General features: G+C 34.5%; 1 pseudogene; it reads right to left on the reverse strand.

Moving 5' to 3' along the window:
* Positions 1–4,032: 4,032 nt before the first annotated feature.
* Positions 4,033–17,666, reverse strand: part of LOC111140789 — a 52,213-nt pseudogene continuing 38,579 nt past the window's right edge.

The following is a 17,666-nucleotide window of genomic DNA, read 5'->3' on the forward strand; positions in this document are numbered from 1 at the left end:
ATTAATTAATAAATAGAACATAATTATATATCAATTATTAATACATTTTTGAAAGTCCTTATTTTATGTTCTTGAGCTTGTTTTTAACCATAATAGTGAGCTTCTTTTTAATCTACTTAAACTTAGCTTTCTGTATTGATTTAAATTTTTATTAGCTTTAGTAGAAAGTTTTGTTTTAAATAATGACAATTTAAACAATTTTCTAATACTTCACCGATGTAGCTATAGGCATCTTGTTTTGTTATAAAATTAAGTTTTTAAGTGTCATGCACAATGCCCAAGGAAAAAGTAATGAATGTATTTGAGTATTATTCCTGATTAAATTTGTATATTTTATTAGATTAGAAACAAAGCTTTGCCAGTGGGAGTATATCATTACATGGGAGCATAGAATGGCCCTCATTTCATGGAAAAACTAGTTTTGTGTTGAAGTTGCATTTCTTTTTCTTTAGATCACTCTTTGGCTCTATTTTTTGGAAAAATTTCAGCAATTATGGGTCACTGAATAAAGTGTTTAACATATGAGAAATAATTAAACACAATAAATTGTTTAACCCTTCATATTCACGTTATCTAGATCTCTTGTTAAGTAATACAGCATTCTTAAAGTTTCTCACATAAACCAACCTATATTATGACCCTCTTATAGTAAGTGGCAAATGGATAATTTTCCAGATTCTTGTCTTTTTACTTATAAATATGGGCTTAAAAATAGGTTTAATAAGTAATCTAAAATAAAACATTAGGATATTGATTCTGAAGTATATTAATAGGTGTAATGATAGAAAAAAAATTCATGGTAATCAAATGCATCTTAGAAGTGTTGGATTAAAAAATGTTGAGTCTTATGGCAGAAATTCTCAGTGCATTTGCGAAGTTTAAAAAAATATTTTATCAACCTGACAATTTTCATCTTGGTGAAAATAACATCATAAAATATTTTTATCACTGTTCTGGAATATTGTTAATTACTAGAGGCCTGAAGAACCACTTTTAATGTTTACCCAACCAATTCACAAAAACTACTTAAATCAACAGTCATAAAATATATTTAAAAATAAGCCATTTAGGGACACCTGGGTGGCTTAGTGGGTTAAGCCTCTGCCTTAGGCTCAGGTCATGATCTCAGGGTGCTGGGATCAAACCCTTCATAAGGCTCTCTGCTCAGCGGGGATCCTGCTTCCCCCTCTTCCTCTGCCTGCCTCTCTGCCTTCTTGTGATCTCTGTCTGTCAAATAAATAAATAAAATCTTAAAAAAAAATAAGCTATTTAAGGGACGTCTGGGTGGCTCAGTGGGTTAAGTCTCTACCTTCAGTTTGGTCATGGTCTCAGGGTTCTGGGATTGAGGCGCATATTGGGCTCTCTGCTCGGTGGGGAGCCTGCTTCCTCCTCTCTCTCTGCCTGCCTCTCTGCCTACTTGTGATCTCTTTCTCTGTCAAATAAATAAATAAAATCTTTAAAAAAATAGGCCACTTAGTATAACAAAGAATGCAGTGTTATATACTGAATATTACCAGTTTCCATTTTACCCCACCAGCCTGTCTAGGGCAAAAACCAGCTTTCTTTACCTTAGGCCAACATAGTAAAATATTTTGAACAATGATTTAACCATATTGAGTTTCTTCCAAGGCTTTTAATAATATTCAAGGTTATCAAGTTATGTTCCTGGGCCTTATGTAAATGTAGGTTTTGATCACCTCTGTCTCATCTTGTGAACAGACCCTCTATTTTTTGTTTTTTTTTCTTGTTTTTTTTAAATCATTCCATACTCTTCTAATAACCTATTCATTATCATAGACTAGCCACCTTAATAACTCTTCTAAGTCTACTTCTGCTGAGGCCATTACATCAAAGTGGGAACTAGTCTCAAAATGTTTTTTTCCTTTTTTTTTTTTTTTCTTTGCAAAGTGCTGAGTAGAGAGATATTTAGCTGTACTTGGATCAACTGTGTCTTTCATATAGCATGTAAAATATTTAATTGCCAAAACACATGTATATGGTGACTATATATACTATATATATAATGTTATGAGGGGAGAATGAGGCAAGGTTTTCCTCTTTTTTTTTTTTTAAGATTTTATTTATTTACTTGAAGAGGGAGAGAGATCACAAGTAGGCAGAGAGGCAGACAGAGAGAGAGGAGGAAGCAGACCTCCTGCTGAGCAGAGAGCCCGATGTGGGGCTCGATCCCAGGACCCTGGGATCATGACCTGAGCCACCCAGGTGCCCCTGGTTTTCCTCTTACTATAGCTTTTTTCTTTCGTTTTCTTTTTTACCATTCTAAATTATTTAAGTCATCTCTGGTCACAAGCAAAGTGTCAGAAGATCAGTCTACAGGTCATCATTTGGTACAAGTAGAGAAATAAGCTTCAAACCCCATACACTTGACTGGTCCATGCACAGAGTAATGGTCCAAACTGGTGTTGTGGTCCACGGTGTCAGGGAAGAGGAGCAGATTTTCTTTATTCATATCATTGTGGGTTGGAAGTGGCTTTGCATGAAGGTTATGGGATAAAGTATTGTTGCCATCTTTATGGAGAAAGAGCTTAAACCTGATGCAGGGATGAACATAGGTAGAGAGCATGTGCTTTCCCTGGTGTGACTTCAGGGCAACAGTCAGCATATTGACTTCCAACCCCAGGGAGAATGATGACGTAGATGAGGAACTTCCATATGAGCTGAGCTCTCTGCGCTTGGGGTGTCTTAACATAGGCCTCTCCAGTTGTGACTGCAACCTATGTAATTGCCCATAAATCAGGAACTCACAGACCCTCCATTTTTTACCTGAAGCTATCATTACCTTTTAGTTCATATAATTATTCCAGAGATTAGAAATAAAATATGTATTCCTGATTAAAAGAAAAATTATCAAATTTAAAATTGTGATGGCAAGTTATATTCCTTAGAAAATCTATGCAATGAAACACATTCAGTCACTTTGTTCAGAATTCAGAAGAAAATCATAGCAACTAGATATGATGAGAGAAACATAGAAGTGGAAAGTAAAATCAAATCTACATAAAATGGCAATGTCATGAAGCAGAACTGATATAAAATTTTGATAGAAAAAACTACCATGTTAATGTGAAAGAAGAGCCTCGTCGACAAATTTAAAAATTTTTATTTGTAAAGCTCCAAAAACAACTAGCAAAATTAGTAAAGCATCACATTACTTTTGCAATTTACAGGTTTTTTTAAATTTTTTATATTTATTTATTTATTTATTTTGGTTTTGTTCTATTTATTTTTGGTGGGGAGGGGAGATAAAAAATTTTTGGTTTTTGCATTTTAAGAAAGGAGATTTCCTAAGAGTGGCAATTCATTCATTACACATTCCCATAGATGAACACTGTTTTCTTGGCTTTCATGACAGTTTGAATTCAAGGTAATGTGCACAGAATATATTTTTCTGAAATTCAATGTATTCACTTGGACACACATGGGGTTACTTGTTTTCCCATTCCCATACAGAAGGTATTGGCACTTTGGCTTCAAGAACAAAAATAAAGTGTCATAAATACAACTTGTGTTTTAGATCTGGGCTAATGACTAAGGAACTATTCAGCTATAATGGTCTCAGATATTCCAGTGCTCTGTGAAGTTACAATTAATAGAGACTGCTGATTCTAAGAACTATGACACCAACCAGAGAATAAAGGAAGAGTTATAAGTTTGATGCAAAGTTCGTAATAAAATATCAACCAACAATCTCTCACTTTTGTTAAATCTATAATTAGAGAATGAGGATAAGAATTATATGAATAATGATAAATAAGTGTCTACAGAAATGGGAAAATATTTTTCATTTATTTGCTACTTATTCTATTTCAATAAGATGCTTGTTAGGAAAGGAACTAAGACAGGAAACTGGTTATTTGTTTAGAACTTCTTAAGAGCAAAAAAAATGAATACCAATCAACTTGGTTTAATATTAATTGTCTTAAAACATGTTATTTTGTGACTTGAACATCTATGTTATGCCTTGAAAATTCAAAGCAAAAAATAAAATCACATAGAAAGCCAGGAACATCATCAATACATCTGTACAGATGTTTGCTTGTAGTTTTTGGTATCCAAAACTTTTTTTTCACACATTGCACAGATGCCCTTTTTGTAGGCATAACCCTTGCAGTAAGGAGAACCCAGTTGGTGCACAGAACTTTTACAAATTTTACAAGTGGAGAATTTATTCTTTACATATGGATTGAATATGCTTTTTTTGAAGTCAAAGCTTTATTTTCGTTCAGCTTTCTTCCGCCACTTTCTGTGATATTCCTGCGCCGTCTCTCCGTGTGTCTGGAGTGATCGCAGTACCAAGTTTCTTTTCACCCAGAAAACTCTAGTTAGCTTCTCCTAGCCTCCTTCTCCCAAATATGCGGCCTGCACTCACGTTTTTCACTCAACATCATTCCCAGACGGTTCCCTTGGCTGCAGAAACAGAAGCAGCTTGAAAATACCAACATAACAGCCAGAAGGGATCTTTTCCTTTTTCTTAAAATCCAGACAGTAACATAATAAGTTATCAGTTACTAGGTCCCGCATCCTTGCAGTATTTCTGAAGACACGAGTCAAGATGAAACTGATAGTTACCAAACATTCGATCTGATATAAAAAAAAAAAAAAAACGTGTCGCTACTAATGGAGAAGGGATTTTCTCTGCTGAATGAGAAGAGGTGGACTGAGTGAGGGTAAAGAAATTTAAAAAGAGAAAAAAAAAAGTTTTTACCTTAAGAAACTGAGAATGCATGAAACAAGGATTATAAAAATTCTAATTAACCACAGATAGTGGCAAATTGAGTTTTAAGTAAATATTTATGGTTTTCCAAAGCAACCAAAGCAGCAGCTCATCTTCACGAGGCTAGTAGTGAGTACTAAAACCTTTTAATATACCCCATCCCCTACTACTATGATAAATTATATATGCAGGGGCTTGACATTCTTAAGAATATTAGTTAAAGAGAAAGACTAGAAAATAGAAATGAGTTTTCTTTTCCTCTGCAAGTTAATATCTTCTGTAAGGTTTCTGTTTTCTCTCTGAGGACCTATTTGATGATAGGCATTCCCTTTAGAAGTCCGGCACCCTACCCAGTACAATAGTATATTTTATTCTATGACTTCTGTAGGGCACAAAAATCTTAGTATGATAATGTAAAATATGTATGTGCACTTTTTAATTTCAAGTTTTTATTTAAATTTAGTTAACATATACTGTAAGATTGGTTTCAGTAAACTTTAGTGCTTCATCACTTACGTACACCGAGTGCTCCTCACAAGTGCCCTCCTTAATACTCATCACCCATTTAACCCATTAGCCTGCCCGCCTCCCCTCCAGCAATCCTCAGTTTTTTCTCTGTAATGAACATCTGTGATTGCAATACTATTGACAATATACCCTATGCTATAATTCATCTCCTTGACTGTTATTTTATAACTAGAAGTTTGAATTTTTTAATCCTTTGTATCTGTTACCCACCTCCCATCCACTTCCCATCTGACAACCACCAGTTTGTTCTCCATATTTATAGGTCTGATTCTGTTTTTTGTTTATTTATTTATTTTTTAAGAATCTGCATATAAGTGAAATCATATGGTATATGTCTTTATCCATCTGACTCATTTCACTTAACATAATATCCTTTAGGTCCATCTGTGTAGTTGCAAATGGCAAGATCTCATTCTTCTTTTATGGCTTAGTAGTATTTCAGTGTGTGTGTGTGTGTGTGTGTGTGTGTACACCATATCTTCTTTATTGATTCATCCATCAGTGGGCATTTGGGTTACTTCAGTATCTTGGCTACTATAACTAAAGCTGCAGTAAACAGAGATACATATTTCTTTTCAAATTAGTGGTTTTTGTTTTCTGTGGGTTAGGGACAGTAGTGGAATTACTAGATTGTATGATATTATTATTTTTAACTTTTTGGGGAAATTCTATACTATTTTCCACAAATAGTGGAGTACTATTTTCTACCAAAAGTGCACAAGGGTTCCCTTTTCTCCACATTTTTGTGAATACTTGTTACTTCTTGTCCTTTTTTTTTTTTCTTTTTTCTTTTAAGATTTACTTACTCAAGAGAGAGAACACGTAAGAGCAAGCTGGAGAGAGACAGAAGGAGGGGGAGAGAGAGTCTCAAGCAGTTTCTGTGCTTCAGGGCTCTATCTCACAACCATGAGATCATGACCTGAGCCAAAACCAAGACAGTTAACTGACTAAGCCTCCAGGAGCCTCTTTGTCTTTTTGATAGAGCTTGTTTTGACTAGTATAAGATGATAATTCACTGTGGCTTTAATACTTCTCTAATAATTAGTGATGTTGAGCATCTTTTCATGTATCTGTAGGCTGTGTCGTCTTTGGTAAAATGCCTATTCAGATCCTCTGCCCATTTTTGAATCAGATTTTCTTTTCTTTTCTTTTTTTTCTTTTTTCTTTTTTTTTTTTTTTTGGTGTTAAGTTGTATAAGTTCTTTATGTATTTTGGATATTAACCCTTTATAGAATCTTTATAGGATATATAATTTACAAATATCTTCTCCCATTCAGTAGTTTGCCTTTTTTGTTTTGTTGATTGTTTTCTTTGTTATGTAAAAGCTTTCTATTTTAGTGTAGTTCTGACAGTTTGTTTTTGCTTTTGTTTCCCTTGCTTGAGGAAACTTCATAAATATGTTGCTAATGGCAATGTACAAGAGATTACTGTCCATGTGTACTTTTAGGAGTTTTGTGGTTTCAGGTATCACATTTAGGTCTTTAATCCATTTTGAATTTCTATTTGTGTATGTTGTGAAAAAGTAGTCTGGTTTCTCTCCCCTCCCTTCCCCTCCCTTTCTCTCACCTTCTCTCCTCCCCTCTCCCCTCCCCTCCCTTTCTCTTCCTTTCCCTCTCCCTTTTTCTCTTCTGTTCTCTTCTCTTCTCTTCTCTTCTCTTCTCTTCTCTTCTCTTCTCTTCTCTTCCCTTCCCTTCCCTTCCCTTCCCTTCTCTTCCCTTCCTTTCCCTCCCCTCCCCTTCCTTTCCCTTCCCTTCTCTTCCCTTTTCTTTTTCTTTTTCTTTCATATAGCTGTTTATTTTTCCCAAAACCATTTGTTGAAAAGACTGTATTTTCCCAATTGTATATTCTTACCTTCTTTATCATAGATTAATTGACTATACTGCTACCTGTTTCTTTTGGACTGTTTATCATCTTCCATTGAACTTTATGTTTATTTTATTTCATTTTATTTAAGATTTTATTTATTTATTTGACAGAGATCACAAGTAGGCAGAGAGGGAGGCAGAGAGAGAGAGGGGAAAGCAAGCTCCCCGTAGAGCAGAGAGCCGGATGTGGGGCTCCATCCCCACCCGAGCTGAAGGCAGAGGCTTTAACCCACTGAGCCAGCCAGGACCCATTTTATGTTTATTTTTCAACCAGTTCCATACTGTTTTGATTACTATAGCTTTGTAATATATTTTGAAATCTGGGGTTGAGATAGCTTTAGCTTTGCTCTTTCTCAAGATTGCTTTGTTATTCAGGATCTTTTGTGGTTCTATACAAATGTTAAGATTATTCTAGTTCTGTGAAAAATACTGTTAGTATTTCGATAGGGATATTGTTAGTTTGTGGATTGTTTGTGGTAGTATGGACATTTCAAAAATATTCTTCCAATTCAAGGGTATGGTATATTTTTCCATTTGTTTGCATTGTCTTTAATTTCTTTCAATCATGTCATAGTTTTCAAAATATAAGTCTTTCACTTCTTTGGTTAAATTTATTGCTAGATATTCTTGCTTATTATTTGTAAATGAGATTATTTATTTCTATTTCTGCTATCCTTTATTAGTGTGTAGAAATGCAACAGATTTCTGTACATTAATTTTACATTTTGTAACTTTACTGAATTTATCAGTTCTATTTTGGGGGTTAGAGTCTTTAGGGCTTTCTACATGTCATCTGCAAATAATGACTTTTACTTTTTCTTTACCACTTGAGATGCCTTTTATTTCTGTTTTGCATCTGATTGATGAGGCTAGGACCTCAAATATTATGTTGAACGAAAGTTATGAAAGTGGATCTTCTTGCCTTATTCTTGGTCTGAGCTTTATACTTTTCCTTATTAACATGTCATTAGCCTTGGCATTGTCATATATGTCCTTTATGATTTTGTAGTAGTTCCCAGTAAACCTCTTGTGTTGAGAGTTTCTTGATCATGAATAAACATTGAATTTTGTCAAATACTTCTTCATCTATTGAGATGATCATATAATTTTATTTTTTATTAATATGGTATATCATGTTGATTAATTTGCAAATATTGAAACTTATATCTCTGAAATAAATCCCACTTGATGGTGGTGAATTTTATTATTTTTTAAAATGTATTGTTGATTCGGTTTGCTAATATTTTGTTGAAGATTTTTGCATCTTTGTCCATCAGAGGTATTGGCCTGTATTTTTTTTTTTTTTATATTGTCTTTGTTTGTTTTTGGTATCAGTGGGATGCTAGGCTTATAAAGTGAATTTGGAAGTCTCCCTTCCTCTTTTATTTTTTTGGATTAGTTTAAAAGGAATGGTTATTAACCATCCTTTAAATGTTTGGTGGAGGGGTGCCTGGGTGGTTCAGTCCCTTAAGCATTCAACTCTTCATTTCGGCTCAGGTTATGATCTCAGGGTTGTGAGATAGAGCCTTACATTAGGCTCCATGCCCTGCTTAAGATTTTCTCTCTGCCTCTCCCCCTCCCTTCTATGTCTCTCCAACTCTCTCAAAAAAAAAAAAAAAAAGAAAAAAAATCACCTGTGAAGCCATCTGGTTCCAGACTTTTATTGGAGGTTCTTTGATTACTGATTCAATTTCATTGTTAGTAATTGATTTGTTAAATTTTCTATTTCTTCCTGATTCAGTTTTACAAGGTTATATGTTTCTAGGAATTTACCCACTTCTGGCAGGTTGTCCAGTTTTTTGGCTTATAATTTTTCATAATATTCTCTCATAATTCTTTTTTTTTTTTTTTTAGCATTGTTATTTCTTCTCCTTCATTTCTGATGTTATTTTAGTTCTCTCATTTTTGTTTTGATTAGTCTAGCTAAAGGTTTATCAATTTTGTTTATTTTGTCAAAGAACCAGGTCTTGGTTTCATCAATATTTTCTACTGTTCTTTTAGTCTCTATTTATGCTCTGATTTGTATAACTTCCTTCCTTCTAGCTTTGGGCTCTGTTCTTTTTTCTAGCTCTTGAGGGTATAAGGTCATGTTGTTCATTTAGATTTTTCTTGCTTCTTAAGGTACACCCGTATCGCTACAATCTTCCCTCTTACAATAGCTTTTGCTACATCCCAAAGATTTTTGACCATTGTATCTTCATTTTCATTTGTCTCCAAATATTTAATTTCCACTTTCCTTTCTTGGTTGATCCATTCATTGTATAGTGATGCATGTCCTTTAGAATTCCATGTATTTGTGTTCTTTCCAGTTTTTTTTTTCTTATAATTGATTTCTAGTTTCATACTGTTGTATTCAGAAAACATGGTGGTATTATATCTGCCCTCTTAAATTTATTGACACTTATACTGTGGCTTAACATGTAATTTATCCTGAAGAATACTCCATGTGGACTTGAAAAGAATGTATATTCTGCTGTTTTTGGATGGAATGTTCTGCATATATCTGGCCGGATCCACCTGGTCTAATATATTGAGCAAAATCACTGTTTATTTTCTGTCCATTGATGTATGTTGGGCATTAGAATTCCCTACTGTTATTCTGTCATTGTCAATTTCTCCCTTTATGTCTGTTAATATTTGTTTTAGGTATTTATGTGTTCCTATATTGGATGCATAGATATTTTCAATTGTTTATCCTCTAGTTGCATTAATCTCTATCATTATATAGTGCTCTTTGTCTCTTGCTATAGTCTTTATTTTAAAGTCTATTTTATCTGATATAAATATTGGTAGCCTGGATTTTTTTTTAACTTCCATTTGCATGGTATATGTTTTTCCATTGCTTCACTTTTTGTCTGTATGTGTATTTAGGTCTGAAGTGAATCTTTTATAGGCAGCATATAGATGGCACCGAAAAAAAAAAATCCATTCCATTACCCTATGTCTTTTGATTGAAGAATTTAGTCTGTTTACATTTAAAGTAATTTTTAATTGGTATATACTTATTGCTATTTTGTTGTTTTCTGGTTGTTTTTATAGCTCTATTTTCCTTTTTTTTCCTTCCTTGCTTCCTTCCCCTGTGGTTTGTTGACATCTTTTAGTATTATGTTAGGATTTTTTCCTTTATTTTTTGTGTATCTATTATAGATTTTTATTATAGGTTTTTTGTGGTTAATTTTGGAATCATATACGACATCTTATGTGTATTGTCATATTATGTTGATGGTTGCTTAAGTCTGGACACATCCAAAAAGCACTAAATTTTTACTCCTACTCATTTTATGAATATGATGTTATATTTTACATCATTTTATTTTACATATCCCTTGACTAATTTTTGTAGATATAATTGATTTTATTGCTTTTTTTGTTTTTACCTCCTTACTGGGTTTATAAGTGATTAATATACAATCTTTACTATAGTGTTAGCATTGGCTCCTGGTTATCCAGGCTGGGGAGTGAAAGGGAAATGGTGCTCACCAGTACTTTTGTTCTGGGAAAAATCTCCTGAAGATCCCTGCCCCTCCATCACACATTTTAAGATTATACAATGAATCTCCTTCACTTGTATCCCAGGCACTTTTCAGACAGTTGCTTCTGTGCTGTGTCACAGGGTGAGTTACTCAACATGCAGGCTCTTTAAGGGCAGGGACCCCGTTCTCTATTGCCCTTTGTCTTGCATGGTGTTAAGCTCACTGATTTTTAAAGCTCCTGAAGTTAAATTCCTCTGTTTTCCAAAGACAGTTGTTATAGATACTTGTCTTCCAAGTGCAGTTCCCCAGGGCTAGGGCTGCCTGGTCTGGGGTCTGATACTTGTGCTTTCTCCATGCTGGTGGTACCCCTCCTTTTTGAGGTGTCCCACAAGGGGTTTAGTTCCCAACTTCACCTCTACCCTTCTTACCCTTCTTGATGTGGCCTCTTCTCCATGATTAACCATGAAAGGTGTGTTCTGCCAAATTTTAGGTCATTTTCAGAGTTAGTTGTATAGCTGTCCCATAGATACACCAAAATAATAGCTACAAGGTGAGCTTAGTATCCTTTCAGTCTGCCATCTTCCAAGAAATCCTATCTCTGGTACTTTTTGTTACAACATTACATTAAGAATATTTTCCATGATACTGAATACTTTTTGAAAGTATGATAGTATCACAAAACATTCTATTTTAGGACTACCACATTAACTTACTATGCTTTTATTCCTTGACATTAAATGTGTCTCTAATTTTTCCTGTCCCAAAGCATTTTATAACTATTCTTATACATTAATTTTTGTCAGTTATTTTATTTCTTTAAAATGAATAATTATTATAATGCCATATAAAGTATGTTCTGATCACTCAAAGCCATAAAGGTAACAGTACATCTAAATGTATTAGTGTTGAAAAATCATAGCATGTCTAGAGGAATTTTAGGTTAATGAACCTGGTGATCAAATTTAAGAATGAAACTTGACACAACCAGATATTATGTGCCACCTAATGTGAAGAAATAGGAAGTACAACACATTAACTTTGAAGTAAACTTAACAATCAAATCTAAATCTAATTGAATCCCTTGCTCAGTTACTGATTTATAGGAAAAATAAAATTAAAGAAATATGTTAAAAATAAAACCTATAGGAATACAAACAAAAATCCAAATTTGTTAATTGTATAAGGCAAGTGAATTCCTACAAGGAAAAAACAAACTTCATGGAAAGAGAAAGAGGGAAAAAAACCCTATAAAGACAAGAAAATCATCAACCAGGCTATCAATATTTTGTGCCTTATTGGAATCCTGATTTCAATAAACCAAGTTTGAAAGAGACATCATGGAAATATGTCCAGTAACTATATTTTTATAATATTAAGGATTTGTTATTAAATTTCCAGGCTAAAACCTGGAAGATGTTTTGTTTAGTTCTAATGCTGACTTTATTTATTTATTTATTTATTTATTTATTTATTTATTTATTTTATGAAATATGCTGCCTAGGATTTGCTTCTATATTATTCAAGGATTGAGGGAAATTGACTGGTGTGAACCAAAACAGAATTAGACCTGTGTTGATGATTTCTGATGCTGTTTATCTTTCCTATATTTTTATATTTTGACTTTTAAAATGCCCTAAATGAGAGCAGTAGTAAGTGAGCTTAATGTTTAAGTAGGTCACATATAATATAGTCTTGTACGGTGTGTGTGTGTGTGTGTGTGTGTGTGTGTGTGTGCGCGCATGCACGCAATGAAAGAGATTTGGGGAAAGGAATTAAATGATCAGATTCACAAGTTAGAGCACAGTATTTTGAAAATAGACATTAATTGGTCCAGAAGTAAGGAGACCGTTAAGACCTTCCTCATTTTCAAAAAAAAAAAAAAAGAAAAAACCTTCCTCATTTTCTATAATACCAGTTCTCATATTGACACACTCTTATGTGCTATAATTTCTCTACAGAATGTAAGGGAAATAATTATTAAAAAATGAAATGTGGCAGGCAAAGGGGCTTCTTAGTAGAGGCAAGGAAGCCCTCATGTCTTGAGTAGGAGTGCAGAGAAAGTCGAGCATGAAGCCTGAGATTTATTGTCTTGTACAATTAACTTCAAAGGGAAGTAAACTCAAAGAATGCAGATTTGTTATACCAAAGACATTGTCCCCTTTGGGAAAATCTGGGGCATAGAATGTAGACATGCAGATGATTGTTTCTGAAGATTTGACTCCTCTAATTCTGTGGAAACTTCTAAGCTTGAAGAATTGTTTCCCTCTTCTTAAGAGCAATAATCTCAAAAATCCTAAAAGGCAACATACATAGCCCTTAACATGTGACCTCACTTTCCCTCCTGGTTATTTGGCCTATACCTAGGTTTGAGTCGCAAAAACTAGCTGAAGACACACTGAGCTTGATAAAGAAAGTAAGTACTATAATTTAACAAAATTACAAACATATCTGCCTTATGTTTGTAGCCACTCAGGCAGTATGAGTGGCACTTGATTAAAAGATAATTTGTCAAAGGACTAGAAGATGAAATAGGGAAGAGTTTATTTATTTGAGAATACTCTCCGGAGATGAAGGCTTTAGCATCCTGGAAAGAAGCTCAAGAGATTGCGCAAATTAACTAATAAGATGGCTCTCAGTGGCATGATAGACATGATGACCAAACTGAGCAAAATCTCAATGTGTAAATTGCCATGTCAGATGATATATAAAGACATTAAAAAGTTCAAGCAAATGGACATGTCAGAATGGACATAGTATTTACAATCGGAAGGTGAGCATGATGATTATGTTCTTTGGGAAAGCCCAAAGAACACAGGCAAGGCCACATGAATCACCTGGTAAGAAAAGCTGGAGCATCAAAAACATTCAGTGTGGCTCAACTTTTCAGTCTAGAGCTAGAGATAGAAGAGCTGTTTTTGATCTTGTCTAGGGCCATGTATGGGCTTTGAAACTATATAGTCCAAAGGTGGCACTTAACTGCCAGCAACAGGTGGTGCTTAACCACAGATATTATGATAACTAGCAGAATTGGAGTAGCAGCCCTGGGAACCCAATCTAAAGTCCAGAGGGACTTAGGATGGTTAATAGGCTATGACTTCTCAGGAGGCAAAATAGACTGGTAGCAAGCAAATGTACTACTCAGTTTAAACCAGCAGAATAAAGCAAGGTTGGGTGTTTGGGAACCTGAATGTGGCCACCCTAATAAAAATATCATCCCTTGTAGAGTTTCCAGACCTGAGCTCATTATTCAGATTTAGAACCCAGTGAACATTTGTTTTTAAAGTGGAACAACATCATGGCATGTACACACAGTAGTGATTTACTCAGTTTTTCCCCAAAGGGAATTATACCATTTACTCAGTTAATATAAATTAAGAAATGGGGGCCATCCACATATTTCTAGAACTAGTTCTTACTGAGTTCCAGTGACATTGAATAATGGGTACTTTGCAACATTATTATGGCCTTTCTATTTTTATGAGTGGGTGCATATGGAAGCCAGGAAATAAATGACTTACAGTGACCTCCTGGTGGTCATTTCCCTGGCCTTGAATGTTTAACTGATATTTCATACTTAGAAGTTACACAACTTCCGCATTGGGTCCTTGGTTGTAGGTAACTACCAAAACAGAGAAAGCCAAGTGGAAGCCTCTGAAACTGTCCTTCCATGACCAACTTATTAAAAAGAAATAAAATTTACCTCTGTATGTATTGCAGAATTTAGGTGATTCCTGCCAGCTTTATGTTTCTGATAGATGCAAGGATGGTAAGCTTCATCAAATCCCCAGTTAAGTTATTAACATTGCCCCTGTAGAAACAGGGTGGGTCCTGGAGGATGACTAGGCCAGTGCAAGCTCAATCCAGTAGTTACCTGATCAAAGCTTCTATGATAGATGTGGTGAGTTTGTTAGAATAGATAGAGCCTTGAGTTCATAGTATGTGGACACTGATTTGGCATGTACATTATTTTTATTTCTAATAAGGAAAAAAAAAGGATCAGAAAAATTTTTTGCTCACTTAAAATGTATAATAAATTCTCACTTGCCCTTGAATACACATTTCCCTTTTCTTCTCTTATAATACAGTCAAAAAGATCTGGACTATCTAAAGATTGCAGAGAGCAGCACATGAATCCATTGTTTTGAGGATAGCATATTGATCTATTTAATTGGCTTTCACACTGAAAGCTTTTGTAAGACACATCTACTCTAGAAGATGGAGTAATCATGGTGGCAGAGATAGAGACCGAGAGCATGGATTCTCATTTACTAGAGCTGACCTCGCTATTACTGCTGCCAAATGTCTAGCCTGTAAGCAACAAAATCAAAACCAATCTTTTAAATGCTATAATTTCTTGAGATATAGTATCTATGTGGTAGAAATTTGATTACTTTGAACCTCTTTCATAACTGGAATAGATTTGCATTCTAGATAAGGGTTTCCCTTTCAGGGCATCTGGGTGGCTCAGTTGGTTAAGTGTCTGCCTTCAGCTCAGGTCATGATCTAGGGTCCTGGGATGGAGCCCTGCATCAGGCTGTCCATTCAGCAGGGATCCTGCTTCTCCCTCTCTGTCTACCAGCTGCTTCCCCTGCTTGTGTTCTCTCTCTCTCTCTCTGTGTCAAATAAAATCTTAAAAAAAAAAAAAAAATTCCATTTCTAATCTAATGAACCCCAGCAGAAAGACCTACTATCTCATGTTTTCCCAAATATTTGATCCATCAGTGTTAGGGTCTGTAATTAATTGCTCCAGATTTCACAGCAAAGGAAGTTTGAGTGTTGGTGCATGGCCAAGTGGTCCACTTGTATCTCCCAGAGGTGACCAGATTGACAGAGCATCTGAACGTCCTACTGGAGACACAGATGAAGTTTTACCCCAATAGCTACACTCTGCAAGCTCTAAGCAGGGTTAGAGCTTCTGGACCCCAAGGAGGTTGTTTTAGCATTTTAGGCTATTACAAGAAAATACTGTAAACTCACAGACTCACTGGCTTAAAAGACACAAATTTATTTCTCATAATTCTGGAGACTAAGATGTCCAATATCAAAGGGACAGCAGATTCAATTCCTGATGAGAATCCTTTTCTTTGCTTGGAGACATACATATTCTCTCTATGTCCTCACATAGCTGGGAGAGAGAGGAAGAAAGAGAATACACTCTGGCTTTTCCCCTATGTAGGTTGGCACTAATTCCATTATAGGGATTCTACCTTTATGATCTTATCTAAATCTAATTACCGTCCCATATCCCCAGCTCAAAATACCATCACACTTGAACTTAAAGCTTCAACTTATAAATTTGCAGGGTGAGGGGATACAAATACTTAGTCCATAACAGATGTATATTATTTCTCAAGGGATATACAAAAATGAATTTACTCTGAATCTGTTTACTTCTAGCATCATAACAATCTTTCTGTGGGATTTCTAGTGGTCCTATCTTCTTAGCACAAATTATGTTCCCAACAGTTTTCCTTCAAGGTAGGTCTTTGCCTTTATAAAACATATCTGTGGCATGTACAGTGATGCCTGGGGATTTAGACTGTCATGGTTGATCTTCTCCTTGCCACAGTGTATTTCCTTGGGTCTTTTTTTGTCATGTCTCTGAAACCTGAAACCTGCAGTTCTTACAGTATTTCAGATTGTTCTTATAGTATTTTGGATTGTTCTAGACACTTTTGCAATCAAGTGTTTGGGTCCCATGACCTGTATGGTCCCTTGGTGTTTACCTGTCTCTTCTCTTCTACCACTGGGCAACATCTGACCCAGCATGGATCTGATGCTATGAAGTTGTTTGACTCCACCACTCATCCTCAGAGGTTCTTGGACAATTTCCTGCCATGTAGGTTCAGTGAATATGTCATCTGTGAATTATTTAACTCATTATCTCTTGTGTCTGTGTGGTTTTTATGAAGCAGTTTGGGGAGATTTAAAGAAATTACTGTTGTCATGATCCTGTTGTTAGTGGGTTAGAAATAATGTTTATCTTTATTCATAATATTAAAGTTATTTACTCATTCTAAAGAACTAAATCTATTAAGTACTTCTACAACTTACAGACAAACTCTTAGGTATATATCATATGTTAATAAATTTTGTCATATATTATAAATTCTGCTTATGTATTATATAGTATGGATTGTTTATTATATAACATGTTCACATATAACATATGCCAAATACTTTAAATATGATCATTTTGTACAATTTTGTGTTGACCTTATGATAAGGGGATATATTTAATTTATATACTCTCTTCTTCATCTGAACATAATCATTTGAAATTATATTTTATAAATATTTATAACATAAGTGACTAAAAACAATCCTTGTTGTGTATTTTAGCAATTAACAATATAATTTAAAAGGTACTATAGTCATATTTGATACATACTACTTAAACATTGGTTATTTTCAACTCTCAATCTGAAACCCAAGAATATTCCACAAAATCAAGAAATCTTGTGCCAGAAAAATGAGAAGAAAAAAAATTATAGGTAGCCTCAAAACCATACTGCAGAAATATATATTAAAATTTCATTTGGAGGGGCGCCTGGGTGGCTCAGTGGGTGAAGCCACTGCCTTGGCTCAGGTCATGATCCCAGAGTCCTGGGATCGAGCCCCTCATCGGGCTCTTTGCTCTGCGAGGATCCTGCTTCCCCCTCTCTCTCTCTGCCTGCCTCTCTGCCTACTTGTGATCTCTCTCTGGGTCAAGTAAATAAATAAAATCTTAAAAAATAAAATCAAGTTAAAAAAAAATTTCATGTGGAAATCTCCATAGATGAATTAATTTTATTTACATGTCCTTAATACCTATTCATTCTTACATATAAAACTAAAGTTTCCTAAAGAATTTCTAAAATTGAATTTCACAGACCTGTACCCCTGAAATAAATAATAGATTATATGTTAATTTGAAAAAATTAAAAAAATTGAATGAGATCACAATATCTAAACATTTATAAAGTAATTTTTTTAAGATTCATTTACTTGTCAAAATATAGCAGCAGAACAACTTTGACACCATTGTTCTTTTTGAAATTTTATTTTAAATTATTTTTGGTAGGT

The sequence above is a fragment of the Enhydra lutris genome, unplaced genomic scaffold, assembly GCF_002288905.1.
Source record: "Enhydra lutris kenyoni isolate GAN:26980312 unplaced genomic scaffold, ASM228890v2 scaffoldscaffold5, whole genome shotgun sequence".
Taxonomy (NCBI): domain Eukaryota; kingdom Metazoa; phylum Chordata; class Mammalia; order Carnivora; family Mustelidae; genus Enhydra; species Enhydra lutris.